The following is a 13,013-nucleotide window of genomic DNA, read 5'->3' as shown; positions in this document are numbered from 1 at the left end:
GTGAAGCCGCACTGCTACATGCAGCGATCCCCCGAGGCCAAGGAGCCGGGTACCCAAGGCACCTCTCAGCCAAGACCAAGGCAGCAACCGGTAGATCACTGCACTTGATCTTAGCCAAAAGGCCGAGAAGCGATAACCAGAATTGGTTTCAAACTACGGAGCCACCCAAGGATCCTGAAAAGTCCATTTGTGGAGATGAGCTCCTGGACTCCCGTTAAGAAGACATGTTGTCAACCTCTAGATCCCTTACATGCCTGCACTTTTCGGCTTGCTGCTGCAATCCACGCGTTTTAGATCTGCATAACTCCACCTCTTTAATCACAGCACCTTCACCCCCTGCTGTTCCCACCCGCCTCAACACCGTTGGAAGGGAGGAGAACCAATTAAGGCGGGGGGTGGGGTGGAACGAGCAGCTGTCTACCCTTAGCAGGAGGGCTCCTGATTACATACCTCTCCTGCTGCTGCTGCTGCTGGCTGTCCAGCAGCAGACTGAAGGTGGCTGCTGCTGTGCACAGGTATATAAAGGCTCAGAGCCTATTATGACACGCGCAGCCAGCGTTCCATTGCCACATTCCATCTACTGCAGGCAGGATACCTGGCTGGCTGAATGTCGCTGAGAAGCTCACAGAGACCGCCATAAGCAACAGTTTAACAGAATGCCACAGACTAATCAACCAAACTTTTTGGGTTGGGTTCTCTTTTATAGTCTGCAGGCATTAAATGAAAGAAGTCAGTGTTCCAGCAGAAGGAGACAACGTTTCAGAAAAGGCATTGTAGCAAACCAAAAAAGAAATTTTAAGCGCAGCAGAGTAACCAGCGCACATACCTGTTAGCTCAGGTGAGTTTAAAAGGCTGCTGTTGATAACAAGGGCATTTGCTAAATAGATGGTGTGTGTGCAACAATATACTGAAAGGTCAATTATATTGTGCAGCTTATCTCACCACCTGTAGTTATTTAGGTGAAAGCTCCAAAATGCTTGCCTAATATGTCTGTTTATCCAAAAGGAAGTAAAAAGGGAGAGCTAGAAAGATAGCATTGCATCACATTACATGGCAATGCAATGCACAGTTGCTGAAGTTGAACCAAAATGAGCTTGTAATCTGGCTTCTGCAACTTTGAACATGAAAAATCCAATGAGGAGAAGAAAAGCAAAGCCAAAGAGTCCATCCCAAAATCCGACAAACAAGCAAAATGAACAAAAAACATTGAATTCAATTCTTTCTGATTTTAGAAACTGCATTAAAGAAGGGGTGCACCGGTCCTGGAGATACTGCAATACCAGGTCAATGCGTGGAGTGGACAGAGCAAGCTCTTTTTCCATCTCCCTGTTCTAAAAATCCATTTAATATATGGTCCCCAGATAGGGGACGTATCAGATATTAAACTGATAAGAACAGATTTTTTTTTTTTTTTTTTAAATTCTTTTGGCGAAAGCCCGAATTCGTGTACAAAACCCGAGTGCGCTTAAAAAAGTGACAAGTGCCACAAAAAAAGTGCACTAGGATGCTGGTCTTCATGAAACCCTCTCCAAAAGGAGAAGGGTCCCCCAAACCATTCCCCGTCCCTCCGAGCCAAAAGGCCACAGCGAGGAACAGGGACAAAAAGCCACCTCCAGCCGAAGCCAGAGGCGACCCAATCTTACCACCAGCACCTGCCCGAGTTCTCACCCGAGCAAGGCACTGGGAGCCAAAGACTGTGCTCCCCTCCCGAAAGAGGGGAGCCAACAACGCTCTCCTCCCGAAAGAGGAGAGCCAGGGGGGTTCAGGGGGGAGCGGAACCTGATGGCCACACACTCCCCCCCTAGACCTGCCAAGAGAGGAACCCGTAAGGGAACCGCATCCCGACAAAATCCTAGTAGGACGTGACACACGTGAATAAGTGGACACACAGTGACAAAGAAATTAAATAAATAGTGAAGGTTTCACAGTATAATACTGCCCGGACCTTCGACCGGGAATTGAAAAATTCCCCATCCTAAGGCCAGAAGGCCCGGAATAAGGGTGTGTGCGAAGAAAGAAAATTTGAAGTGCTTGTGCAAATGTGCCATAAACTCAAGTGGGGTTCCCAATCCCAGTGAGTTAAGGCACCCCAGGGTCACCACTCCTGGGGCACTTCACACTTCGGGCTTTCGATCTTCCCCGGCCCAATGGCGTCGATCCTGGGGGGCCATGCTTTCCACCAGATGACTATATTAGCCACCTGGCGTACTAACAAGCGCCTAAACCCCAGTGTGCATAATGTATCAATCTACTAGGGCGGCCAACATCCAAAACCGCCTTTTCGAAAGATACTACACTTGATCTTAGCCAAAAGGCCGAGAAGCGATAACCAGAATTGGTTTCAAACTACGGAGCCACCCAAGGATCCTGAAAAGTCCATTTGTGGAGATGAGCTCCTGGACTCCCGTTAAGAAGACATGTTGTCAACCTCTAGATCCCTTACATGCCTGCACTTTTCGGCTTGCTGCTGCTGCAATCCACGCGTTTTAGATCTGCATAACTCCACCTCTTTAAACACAGCACCTTCACCCCCTGCTGTTCCCACCCGCCTCAACACCGTTGGAAGGGAGGAGAACCAATTAAGGCGGGGGGTGGGGTGGAACGAGCAGCTGTCTACCCTTAGCAGGAGGGCTCCTGATTACATACCTCTCCTGCTGCTGCTGCTGCTGGCTGTCCAGCAGCAGACTGAAGGTGGCTGCTGCTGTGCACAGGTATATAAAGGCTCAGAGCCTATTATGACACGCGCAGCCAGCGTTCCATTGCCACATTCCATCTACTGCAGGCAGGATACCTGGCTGGCTGAATGTCGCTGAGAAGCTCACAGAGACCGCCATAAGCAACAGTTTAACAGAATGCCACAGACTAATCAACCAAACTTTTTGGGTTGGGTTCTCTTTTATAGTCTGCAGGCATTAAATGAAAGAAGTCAGTGTTCCAGCAGAAGGAGACAACGTTTCAGAAAAGGCATTGTAGCAAACCAAAAAAGAAATTTTAAGCGCAGCAGAGTAACCAGCGCACATACCTGTTAGCTCAGGTGAGTTTAAAAGGCTGCTGTTGATAACAAGGGCATTTGCTAAATAGATGGTGTGTGTGCAACAATATACTGAAAGGTCAATTATATTGTGCAGCTTATCTCACCACCTGTAGTTATTTAGGTGAAAGCTCCAAAATGCTTGCCTAATATGTCTGTTTATCCAAAAGGAAGTAAAAAGGGAGAGCTAGAAAGATAGCATTGCATCACATTACATGGCAATGCAATGCACAGTTGCTGAAGTTGAACCAAAATGAGCTTGTAATCTGGCTTCTGCAACTTTGAACATGAAAAATCCAATGAGGAGAAGAAAAGCAAAGCCAAAGAGTCCATCCCAAAATCCGACAAACAAGCAAAATGAACAAAAAACATAGAATTCAATTCTTTCTGATTTTAGAAACTGCATTAAAGAAGGGGTGCACCGGTCCTGGAGATACTGCAATACCAGGTCAATGCGTGGAGTGGACAGAGCAAGCTCTTTTTCCATCTCCCTGTTCTAAAAATCCATTTAATATATGGTCCCCAGATAGGGGACGTATCAGATATTAAACTGATAAGAACAGATTTTTTTTTGATTGAAGCTGCATCCAAGGCACTGAAAAATGTGACCGAAGTCACACCAAAACAGCGCACGAGGCGAGGATTCATGTGGACCCTTCCCGGAGGAGAGGGTCCCCAATAAACCATCCCCATCCCTCCGAGCCAGAAGGCCACAGCGAGGGTCAGGGATCTCCGATGCTCTCCCTAGCCGAAGCCGGAGAAGAGCCGTTTTCGTGCTCCCAGCTTCCATCTAGGCTGCCACCCTAGTGGAGCTGGAGCCTGTGTTGGTTTCTCAGCCCAAAGCTGACCGGACCTCCGACCGGGTTTATAAAAATTCCCCTTCCTAGCCCGGAGGCCAGGAATAGGGGGGGTTGCTCAGAAAGTATGATTGGCAAAGGTGCGGCGTGCTACGAAGCCAAGTCTTTCTGGGGTTCAGAGTCCCAGTAAGCTTGGACTCCCACCAGGGCGCCTACTCCTGGGGCACATTGCTCCAAAGCCCTCACACTTACCCAGCCTAGTGACTTCGATCCTGGAGGGCCATGTTTTCCATCAGATAACTCTATGAGCCACCTGGCGTACTAACAAGTGCACCAAACCAGTGTGTAATATGCATCAATTTACTAGGGCAGCCCAAGGACAAAACTGCCTTTTCAAAAGATACTACACTTGATCTTAGCCAAAAGGCCGAGAAGCGATAACCAGAATTGGTTTCAAACTACGGAGCCACCCAAGGATCCTGAAAAGTCCATTTGTGGAGATGAGCTCCTGGACTCCCGTTAAGAAGACATGTTGTCAACCTCTAGATCCCTTACATGCCTGCACTTTTCGGCTTGCTGCTGCTGCAATCCACGCGTTTTAGATCTGCATAACTCCACCTCTTTAAACACAGCACCTTCACCCCCTGCTGTTCCCACCCGCCTCAACACCGTTGGAAGGGAGGAGAACCAATTAAGGCGGGGGGTGGGGTGGAACGAGCAGCTGTCTACCCTTAGCAGGAGGGCTCCTGATTACATACCTCTCCTGCTGCTGCTGCTGCTGGCTGTCCAGCAGCAGACTGAAGGTGGCTGCTGCTGTGCACAGGTATATAAAGGCTCAGAGCCTATTATGACACGCGCAGCCAGCGTTCCATTGCCACATTCCATCTACTGCAGGCAGGATACCTGGCTGGCTGAATGTCGCTGAGAAGCTCACAGAGACCGCCATAAGCAACAGTTTAACAGAATGCCACAGACTAATCAACCAAACTTTTTGGGTTGGGTTCTCTTTTATAGTCTGCAGGCATTAAATGAAAGAAGTCAGTGTTCCAGCAGAAGGAGACAACGTTTCAGAAAAGGCATTGTAGCAAACCAAAAAAGAAATTTTAAGCGCAGCAGAGTAACCAGCGCACATACCTGTTAGCTCAGGTGAGTTTAAAAGGCTGCTGTTGATAACAAGGGCATTTGCTAAATAGATGGTGTGTGTGCAACAATATACAGAAAGGTCAATTATATTGTGCAGCTTATCTCACCACCTGTAGTTATTTAGGTGAAAGCTCCAAAATGCTTGCCTAATATGTCTGTTTATCCAAAAGGAAGTAAAAAGGGAGAGCTAGAAAGATAGCATTGCATCACATTACATGGCAATGCAATGCACAGTTGCTGAAGTTGAACCAAAATGAGCTTGTAATCTGGCTTCTGCAACTTTGAACATGAAAAATCCAATGAGGAGAAGAAAAGCAAAGCCAAAGAGTCCATCCCAAAATCTGACAAACAAGCAAAATGAACAAAAAACATTGAATTCAATTCTTTCTGATTTTAGAAACTGCATTAAAGAAGGGGTGCACCGGTTCTGGAGATACTGCAATACCAGGTCAATGCGTGGAGTGGACAGAGCAAGCTCTTTTTCCATCTCCCTGTTCTAAAAATCCATTTAATATATGGTCCCCAGATAGGGGACGTATCAGATATTAAACTGATAAGAACAGATACTACACTTGATCTTAGCCAAAAGGCCGAGAAGCGATAACCAGAATTGGTTTCAAACTACGGAGCCACCCAAGGATCCTGAAAAGTCCATTTGTGGAGATGAGCTCCTGGACTCCCGTTAAGAAGACATGTTGTCAACCTCTAGATCCCTTACATGCCTGCACTTTTCGGCTTGCTGCTGCTGCAATCCACGCATTTTAGATCTGCATAACTACACCTCTTTAAACACAGCACCTTCACCCCCTGCTGTTCCCACCCGCCTCAACACCGTTGGAAGGGAGGAGAACCAATTAAGGCGGGGGGTGGGGTGGAACGAGCAGCTGTCTACCCTTAGCAGGAGGGCTCCTGATTACATACCTCTCCTGCTGCTGCTGCTGCTGGCTGTCCAGCAGCAGACTGAAGGTGGCTGCTGCTGTGCACAGGTATATAAAGGCTCAGAGCCTATTATGACACGCGCAGCCAGCGTTCCATTGCCACATTCCATCTACTGCAGGCAGGATACCTGGCTGGCTGAATGTCGCTGAGAAGCTCACAGAGACCGCCATAAGCAACATTTTAACAGAATGCCACAGACTAATCAACCAAACTTTTTGGGTTGGGTTCTCTTTTATAGTCTGCAGGCATTAAATGAAAGAAGTCAGTGTTCCAGCAGAAGGAGACAACGTTTCAGAAAAGGCATTGTAGCAAACCAAAAAAGAAATTTTAAGCGCAGCAGAGTAACCAGCGCACATACCTGTTAGCTCAGGTGAGTTTAAAAGGCTGCTGTTGATAACAAGGGCATTTGCTAAATAGATGGTGTGTGTGCAACAATATACTGAAAGGTCAATTATATTGTGCAGCTTATCTCACCACCTGTAGTTATTTAGGTGAAAGCTCCAAAATGCTTGCCTAATATGTCTGTTTATCCAAAAGGAAGTAAAAAGGGAGAGCTAGAAAGATAGCATTGCATCACATTACATGGCAATGCAATGCACAGTTGCTGAAGTTGAACCAAAATGAGCTTGTAATCTGGCTTCTGCAACTTTGAACATGAAAAATCCAATGAGGAGAAGAAAAGCAAAGCCAAAGAGTCCATCCCAAAATCCGACAAACAAGCAAAATGAACAAAAAACATTGAATTCAATTCTTTCTGATTTTAGAAACTGCATTAAAGAAGGGGTGCACCGGTCCTGGAGATACTGCAATACCAGGTCAATGCGTGGAGTGGACAGAGCAAGCTCTTTTTCCATCTCCCTGTTCTAAAAATCCATTTAATATATGGTCCCCAGATAGGGGACGTATCAGATATTAAACTGATAAGAACAGATACTACACTTGATCTTAGCCAAAAGGCCGAGAAGCGATAACCAGAATTGGTTTCAAACTACGGAGCCACCCAAGGATCCTGAAAAGTCCATTTGTGGAGATGAGCTCCTGGACTCCCGTTAAGAAGACATGTTGTCAACCTCTAGATCCCTTACATGCCTGCACTTTTCGGCTTGCTGCTGCTGCAATCCACGCGTTTTAGATCTGCATAACTCCACCTCTTTAAACACAGCACCTTCACCCCCTGCTGTTCCCACCCGCCTCAACACCGTTGGAAGGGAGGAGAACCAATTAAGGCGGGGGGTGGGGTGGAACGAGCAGCTGTCTACCCTTAGCAGGAGGGCTCCTGATTACATACCTCTCCTGCTGCTGCTGCTGCTGGCTGTCCAGCAGCAGACTGAAGGTGGCTGCTGCTGTGCACAGGTATATAAAGGCTCAGAGCCTATTATGACACGCGCAGCCAGCGTTCCATTGCCACATTCCATCTACTGCAGGCAGGATACCTGGCTGGCTGAATGTCGCTGAGAAGCTCACAGAGACCGCCATAAGCAACAGTTTAACAGAATGCCACAGACTAATCAACCAAACTTTTTGGGTTGGGTTCTCTTTTATAGTCTGCAGGCATTAAATGAAAGAAGTCAGTGTTCCAGCAGAAGGAGACAACGTTTCAGAAAAGGCATTGTAGCAAACCAAAAAAGAAATTTTAAGCGCAGCAGAGTAACCAGCGCACATACCTGTTAGCTCAGGTGAGTTTAAAAGGCTGCTGTTGATAACAAGGGCATTTGCTAAATAGATGGTGTGTGTGCAACAATATACTGAAAGGTCAATTATATTGTGCAGCTTATCTCACCACCTGTAGTTATTTAGGTGAAAGCTCCAAAATGCTTGCCTAATATGTCTGTTTATCCAAAAGGAAGTAAAAAGGGAGAGCTAGAAAGATAGCATTGCATCACATTACATGGCAATGCAATGCACAGTTGCTGAAGTTGAACCAAAATGAGCTTGTAATCTGGCTTCTGCAACTTTGAACATGAAAAATCCAATGAGGAGAAGAAAAGCAAAGCCAAAGAGTCCATCCCAAAATCCGACAAACAAGCAAAATGAACAAAAAACATTGAATTCAATTCTTTCTGATTTTAGAAACTGCATTAAAGAAGGGGTGCACCGGTCCTGGAGATACTGCAATACCAGGTCAATGCGTGGAGTGGACAGAGCAAGCTCTTTTTCCATCTCCCTGTTCTAAAAATCCATTTAATATATGGTCCCCAGATAGGGGACGTATCAGATATTAAACTGATAAGAACAGATACTACACTTGATCTTAGCCAAAAGGCCGAGAAGCGATAACCAGAATTGGTTTCAAACTACGGAGCCACCCAAGGATCCTGAAAAGTCCATTTGTGGAGATGAGCTCCTGGACTCCCGTTAAGAAGACATGTTGTCAACCTCTAGATCCCTTACATGCCTGCACTTTTCGGCTTGCTGCTGCTGCAATCCACGCGTTTTAGATCTGCATAACTCCACCTCTTTAAACACAGCACCTTCACCCCCTGCTGTTCCCACCCGCCTCAACACCGTTGGAAGGGAGGAGAACCAATTAAGGCGGGGGGTGGGGTGGAACGAGCAGCTGTCTACCCTTAGCAGGAGGGCTCCTGATTACATACCTCTCCTGCTGCTGCTGCTGCTGGCTGTTCAGCAGCAGACTGAAGGTGGCTGCTGCTGTGCACAGGTATATAAAGGCTCAGAGCCTATTATGACACGCGCAGCCAGCGTTCCATTGCCACATTCCATCTACTGCAGGCAGGATACCTGGCTGGCTGAATGTCGCTGAGAAGCTCACAGAGACCGCCATAAGCAACAGTTTAACAGAATGCCACAGACTAATCAACCAAACTTTTTGGGTTGGGTTCTCTTTTATAGTCTGCAGGCATTAAATGAAAGAAGTCAGTGTTCCAGCAGAAGGAGACAACGTTTCAGAAAAGGCATTGTAGCAAACCAAAAAAGAAATTTTAAGCGCAGCAGAGTAACCAGCGCACATACCTGTTAGCTCAGGTGAGTTTAAAAGGCTGCTGTTGATAACAAGGGCATTTGCTAAATAGATGGTGTGTGTGCAACAATATACTGAAAGGTCAATTATATTGTGCAGCTTATCTCACCACCTGTAGTTATTTAGGTGAAAGCTCCAAAATGCTTGCCTAATATGTCTGTTTATCCAAAAGGAAGTAAAAAGGGAGAGCTAGAAAGATAGCATTGAATCACATTACATGGCAATGCAATGCACAGTTGCTGAAGTTGAACCAAAATGAGCTTGTAATCTGGCTTCTGCAACTTTGAACATGAAAAATCCAATGAGGAGAAGAAAAGCAAAGCCAAAGAGTCCATCCCAAAATCCGACAAACAAGCAAAATGAACAAAAAACATTGAATTCAATTCATTCTGATTTTAGAAACTGCATTAAAGAAGGGGTGCACCGGTCCTGGAGATACTGCAATACCAGGTCAATGCGTGGAGTGGACAGAGCAAGCTCTTTTTCCATCTCCCTGTTCTAAAAATCCATTTAATATATGGTCCCCAGATAGGGGACGTATCAGATATTAAACTGATAAGAACAGATACTACACTTGATCTTAGCCAAAAGGCCGAGAAGCGATAACCAGAATTGGTTTCAAACTACGGAGCCACCCAAGGATCCTGAAAAGTCCATTTGTGGAGATGAGCTCCTGGACTCCCGTTAAGAAGACATGTTGTCAACCTCTAGATCCCTTACATGCCTGCACTTTTCGGCTTGCTGCTGCTGCAATCCACGCGTTTTAGATCTGCATAACTCCACCTCTTTAAACACAGCACCTTCACCCCCTGCTGTTCCCACCCGCCTCAACACCGTTGGAAGGGAGGAGAACCAATTAAGGCGGGGGGTGGGGTGGAACGAGCAGCTGTCTACCCTTAGCAGGAGGGCTCCTGATTACATACCTCTCCTGCTGCTGCTGCTGCTGGCTGTCCAGCAGCAGACTGAAGGTGGCTGCTGCTGTGCACAGGTATATAAAGGCTCAGAGCCTATTATGACACGCGCAGCCAGCGTTCCATTGCCACATTCCATCTACTGCAGGCAGGATACCTGGCTGGCTGAATGTCGCTGAGAAGCTCACAGAGACCGCCATAAGCAACAGTTTAACAGAATGCCACAGACTAATCAACCAAACTTTTTGGGTTGGGTTCTCTTTTATAGTCTGCAGGCATTAAATGAAAGAAGTCAGTGTTCCAGCAGAAGGAGACAACGTTTCAGAAAAGGCATTGTAGCAAACCAAAAAAGAAATTTTAAGCGCAGCAGAGTAACCAGCGCACATACCTGTTAGCTCAGGTGAGTTTAAAAGGCTGCTGTTGATAACAAGGGCATTTGCTAAATAGATGGTGTGTGTGCAACAATATACTGAAAGGTCAATTATATTGTGCAGCTTATCTCACCACCTGTAGTTATTTAGGTGAAAGCTCCAAAATGCTTGCCTAATATGTCTGTTTATCCAAAAGGAAGTAAAAAGGGAGAGCTAGAAAGATAGCATTGCATCACATTACATGGCAATGCAATGCACAGTTGCTGAAGTTGAACCAAAATGAGCTTGTAATCTGGCTTCTGCAACTTTGAACATGAAAAATCCAATGAGGAGAAGAAAAGCAAAGCCAAAGAGTCCATCCCAAAATCCGACAAACAAGCAAAATGAACAAAAAACATTGAATTCAATTCTTTCTGATTTTAGAAACTGCATTAAAGAAGGGGTGCACCGGTCCTGGAGATACTGCAATACCAGGTCAATGCGTGGAGTGGACAGAGCAAGCTCTTTTTCCATCTCCCTGTTCTAAAAATCCATTTAATATATGGTCCCCAGATAGGGGACGTATCAGATATTAAACTGATAAGAACAGATACTACACTTGATCTTAGCCAAAAGGCCGAGAAGCGATAACCAGAATTGGTTTCAAACTACGGAGCCACCCAAGGATCCTGAAAAGTCCATTTGTGGAGATGAGCTCCTGGACTCCCGTTAAGAAGACATGTTGTCAACCTCTAGATCCCTTACATGCCTGCACTTTTCGGCTTGCTGCTGCTGCAATCCACGCGTTTTAGATCTGCATAACTCCACCTCTTTAAACACAGCACCTTCACCCCCTGCTGTTCCCACCCGCCTCAACACCGTTGGAAGGGAGGAGAACCAATTAAGGCGGGGGGTGGGGTGGAACGAGCAGCTGTCTACCCTTAGCAGGAGGGCTCCTGATTACATACCTCTCCTGCTGCTGCTGCTGCTGGCTGTCCAGCAGCAGACTGAAGGTGGCTGCTGCTGTGCACAGGTATATAAAGGCTCAGAGCCTATTATGACACGCGCAGCCAGCGTTCCATTGCCACATTCCATCTACTGCAGGCAGGATGCCTGGCTGGCTGAATGTCGCTGAGAAGCTCACAGAGACCGCCATAAGCAACAGTTTAACAGAATGCCACAGACTAATCAACCAAACTTTTTGGGTTGGGTTCTCTTTTATAGTCTGCAGGCATTAAATGAAAGAAGTCAGTGTTCCAGCAGAAGGAGACAACGTTTCAGAAAAGGCATTGTAGCAAACCAAAAAAGAAATTTTAAGCGCAGCAGAGTAACCAGCGCACATACCTGTTAGCTCAGGTGAGTTTAAAAGGCTGCTGTTGATAACAAGGGCATTTGCTAAATAGATGGTGTGTGTGCAACAATATACTGAAAGGTCAATTATATTGTGCAGCTTATCTCACCACCTGTAGTTATTTAGGTGAAAGCTCCAAAATGCTTGCCTAATATGTCTGTTTATCCAAAAGGAAGTAAAAAGGGAGAGCTAGAAAGATAGCATTGCATCACATTACATGGCAATGCAATGCACAGTTGCTGAAGTTGAACCAAAATGAGCTTGTAATCTGGCTTCTGCAACTTTGAACATGAAAAATCCAATGAGGAGAAGAAAAGCAAAGCCAAAGAGTCCATCCCAAAATCCGACAAACAAGCAAAATGAACAAAAAACATTGAATTCAATTCTTTCTGATTTTAGAAACTGCATTAAAGAAGGGGTGCACCGGTTCTGGAGATACTGCAATACCAGGTCAATGCGTGGAGTGGACAGAGCAAGCTCTTTTTCCATCTCCCTGTTCTAAAAATCCATTTAATATATGGTCCCCAGATAGGGGACGTATCAGATATTAAACTGATAAGAACAGATACTACACTTGATCTTAGCCAAAAGGCCGAGAAGCGATAACCAGAATTGGTTTCAAACTACGGAGCCACCCAAGGATCCTGAAAAGTCCATTTGTGGAGATGAGCTCCTGGACTCCCGTTAAGAAGACATGTTGTCAACCTCTAGATCCCTTACATGCCTGCACTTTTCGGCTTGCTGCTGCTGCAATCCACGCGTTTTAGATCTGCATAACTCCACCTCTTTAAACACAGCACCTTCACCCCCTGCTGTTCCCACCCGCCTCAACACCGTTGGAAGGGAGGAGAACCAATTAAGGCGGGGGGTGGGGTGGAACGAGCAGCTGTCTACCCTTAGCAGGAGGGCTCCTGATTACATACCTCTCCTGCTGCTGCTGCTGCTGGCTGTCCAGCAGCAGACTGAAGGTGGCTGCTGCTGTGCACAGGTATATAAAGGCTCAGAGCCTATTATGACACGCGCAGCCAGCGTTCCATTGCCACATTCCATCTACTGCAGGCAGGATACCTGGCTGGCTGAATGTCGCTGAGAAGCTCACAGAGACCGCCATAAGCAACAGTTTAACAGAATGCCACAGACTAATCAACCAAACTTTTTGGGTTGGGTTCTCTTTTATAGTCTGCAGGCATTAAATGAAAGAAGTCAGTGTTCCAGCAGAAGGAGACAACGTTTCAGAAAAGGCATTGTAGCAAACCAAAAAAGAAATTTTAAGCGCAGCAGAGTAACCAGCGCACATACCTGTTAGCTCAGGTGAGTTTAAAAGGCTGCTGTTGATAACAAGGGCATTTGCTAAATAGATGGTGTGTGTGCAACAATATACTGAAAGGTCAATTATATTGTGCAGCTTATCTCACCACCTGTAGTTATTTAGGTGAAAGCTCCAAAATGCTTGCCTAATATGTCTGTTTATCCAAAAGGAAGTAAAAAGGGAGAGCTAGAAAGATAGCATTGCA

The 13,013-nt window shown here is 46.1% G+C and overlaps 7 non-coding genes and 3 pseudogenes across 7 annotated transcripts; all 10 read right to left on the bottom strand.

Annotated features, from left to right (window-relative positions):
- Positions 1-1,246: 1,246 nt before the first annotated feature.
- LOC141202575 (U2 spliceosomal RNA) lies at positions 1,247-1,426 on the bottom strand (annotated as a pseudogene).
- Positions 1,427-2,235: 809 nt separating this feature from the next.
- Positions 2,236-2,327, bottom strand: LOC141202716 (U2 spliceosomal RNA; annotated as a pseudogene).
- Positions 2,328-3,442: 1,115 nt separating this feature from the next.
- Positions 3,443-3,627, bottom strand: LOC141202492 (U2 spliceosomal RNA). The gene has a single exon (XR_012273764.1). It is a non-coding gene; the product is annotated as a U2 spliceosomal RNA (small nuclear RNA).
- A 524-nt stretch (positions 3,628-4,151) lies between these two features.
- On the bottom strand, positions 4,152-4,267 carry LOC141202681 (U2 spliceosomal RNA; annotated as a pseudogene).
- Positions 4,268-5,382: 1,115 nt separating this feature from the next.
- LOC141202362 (U2 spliceosomal RNA) lies at positions 5,383-5,573 on the bottom strand. The gene has a single exon (XR_012273637.1). It is a non-coding gene; the product is annotated as a U2 spliceosomal RNA (small nuclear RNA).
- Positions 5,574-6,688: 1,115 nt separating this feature from the next.
- LOC141201960 (U2 spliceosomal RNA) lies at positions 6,689-6,879 on the bottom strand. Its single transcript, XR_012273248.1, has one exon. It is a non-coding gene; the product is annotated as a U2 spliceosomal RNA (small nuclear RNA).
- A 1,115-nt stretch (positions 6,880-7,994) lies between these two features.
- Positions 7,995-8,185, bottom strand: LOC141201948 (U2 spliceosomal RNA). The gene has a single exon (XR_012273236.1). It is a non-coding gene; the product is annotated as a U2 spliceosomal RNA (small nuclear RNA).
- Positions 8,186-9,300: 1,115 nt separating this feature from the next.
- LOC141201936 (U2 spliceosomal RNA) lies at positions 9,301-9,491 on the bottom strand. Its single transcript, XR_012273225.1, has one exon. It is a non-coding gene; the product is annotated as a U2 spliceosomal RNA (small nuclear RNA).
- A 1,115-nt stretch (positions 9,492-10,606) lies between these two features.
- On the bottom strand, positions 10,607-10,797 carry LOC141201925 (U2 spliceosomal RNA). Its single transcript, XR_012273214.1, has one exon. It is a non-coding gene; the product is annotated as a U2 spliceosomal RNA (small nuclear RNA).
- A 1,115-nt stretch (positions 10,798-11,912) lies between these two features.
- On the bottom strand, positions 11,913-12,103 carry LOC141202361 (U2 spliceosomal RNA). The gene has a single exon (XR_012273636.1). It is a non-coding gene; the product is annotated as a U2 spliceosomal RNA (small nuclear RNA).
- Between the last annotated feature and the right edge of the window lie 910 nt (positions 12,104-13,013).

The sequence above is a fragment of the Phyllobates terribilis genome, unplaced genomic scaffold (genome assembly GCF_046119375.1).
Source record: "Phyllobates terribilis strain yellow unplaced genomic scaffold, ASM4611937v1 Scaffold_123__1_contigs__length_5148117, whole genome shotgun sequence".
Taxonomy (NCBI): domain Eukaryota; kingdom Metazoa; phylum Chordata; class Amphibia; order Anura; family Dendrobatidae; genus Phyllobates; species Phyllobates terribilis.
The sequence above is the reverse complement of the archived record's forward strand: the minus strand, read 5'-3'. Positions and strand labels throughout refer to the sequence as shown.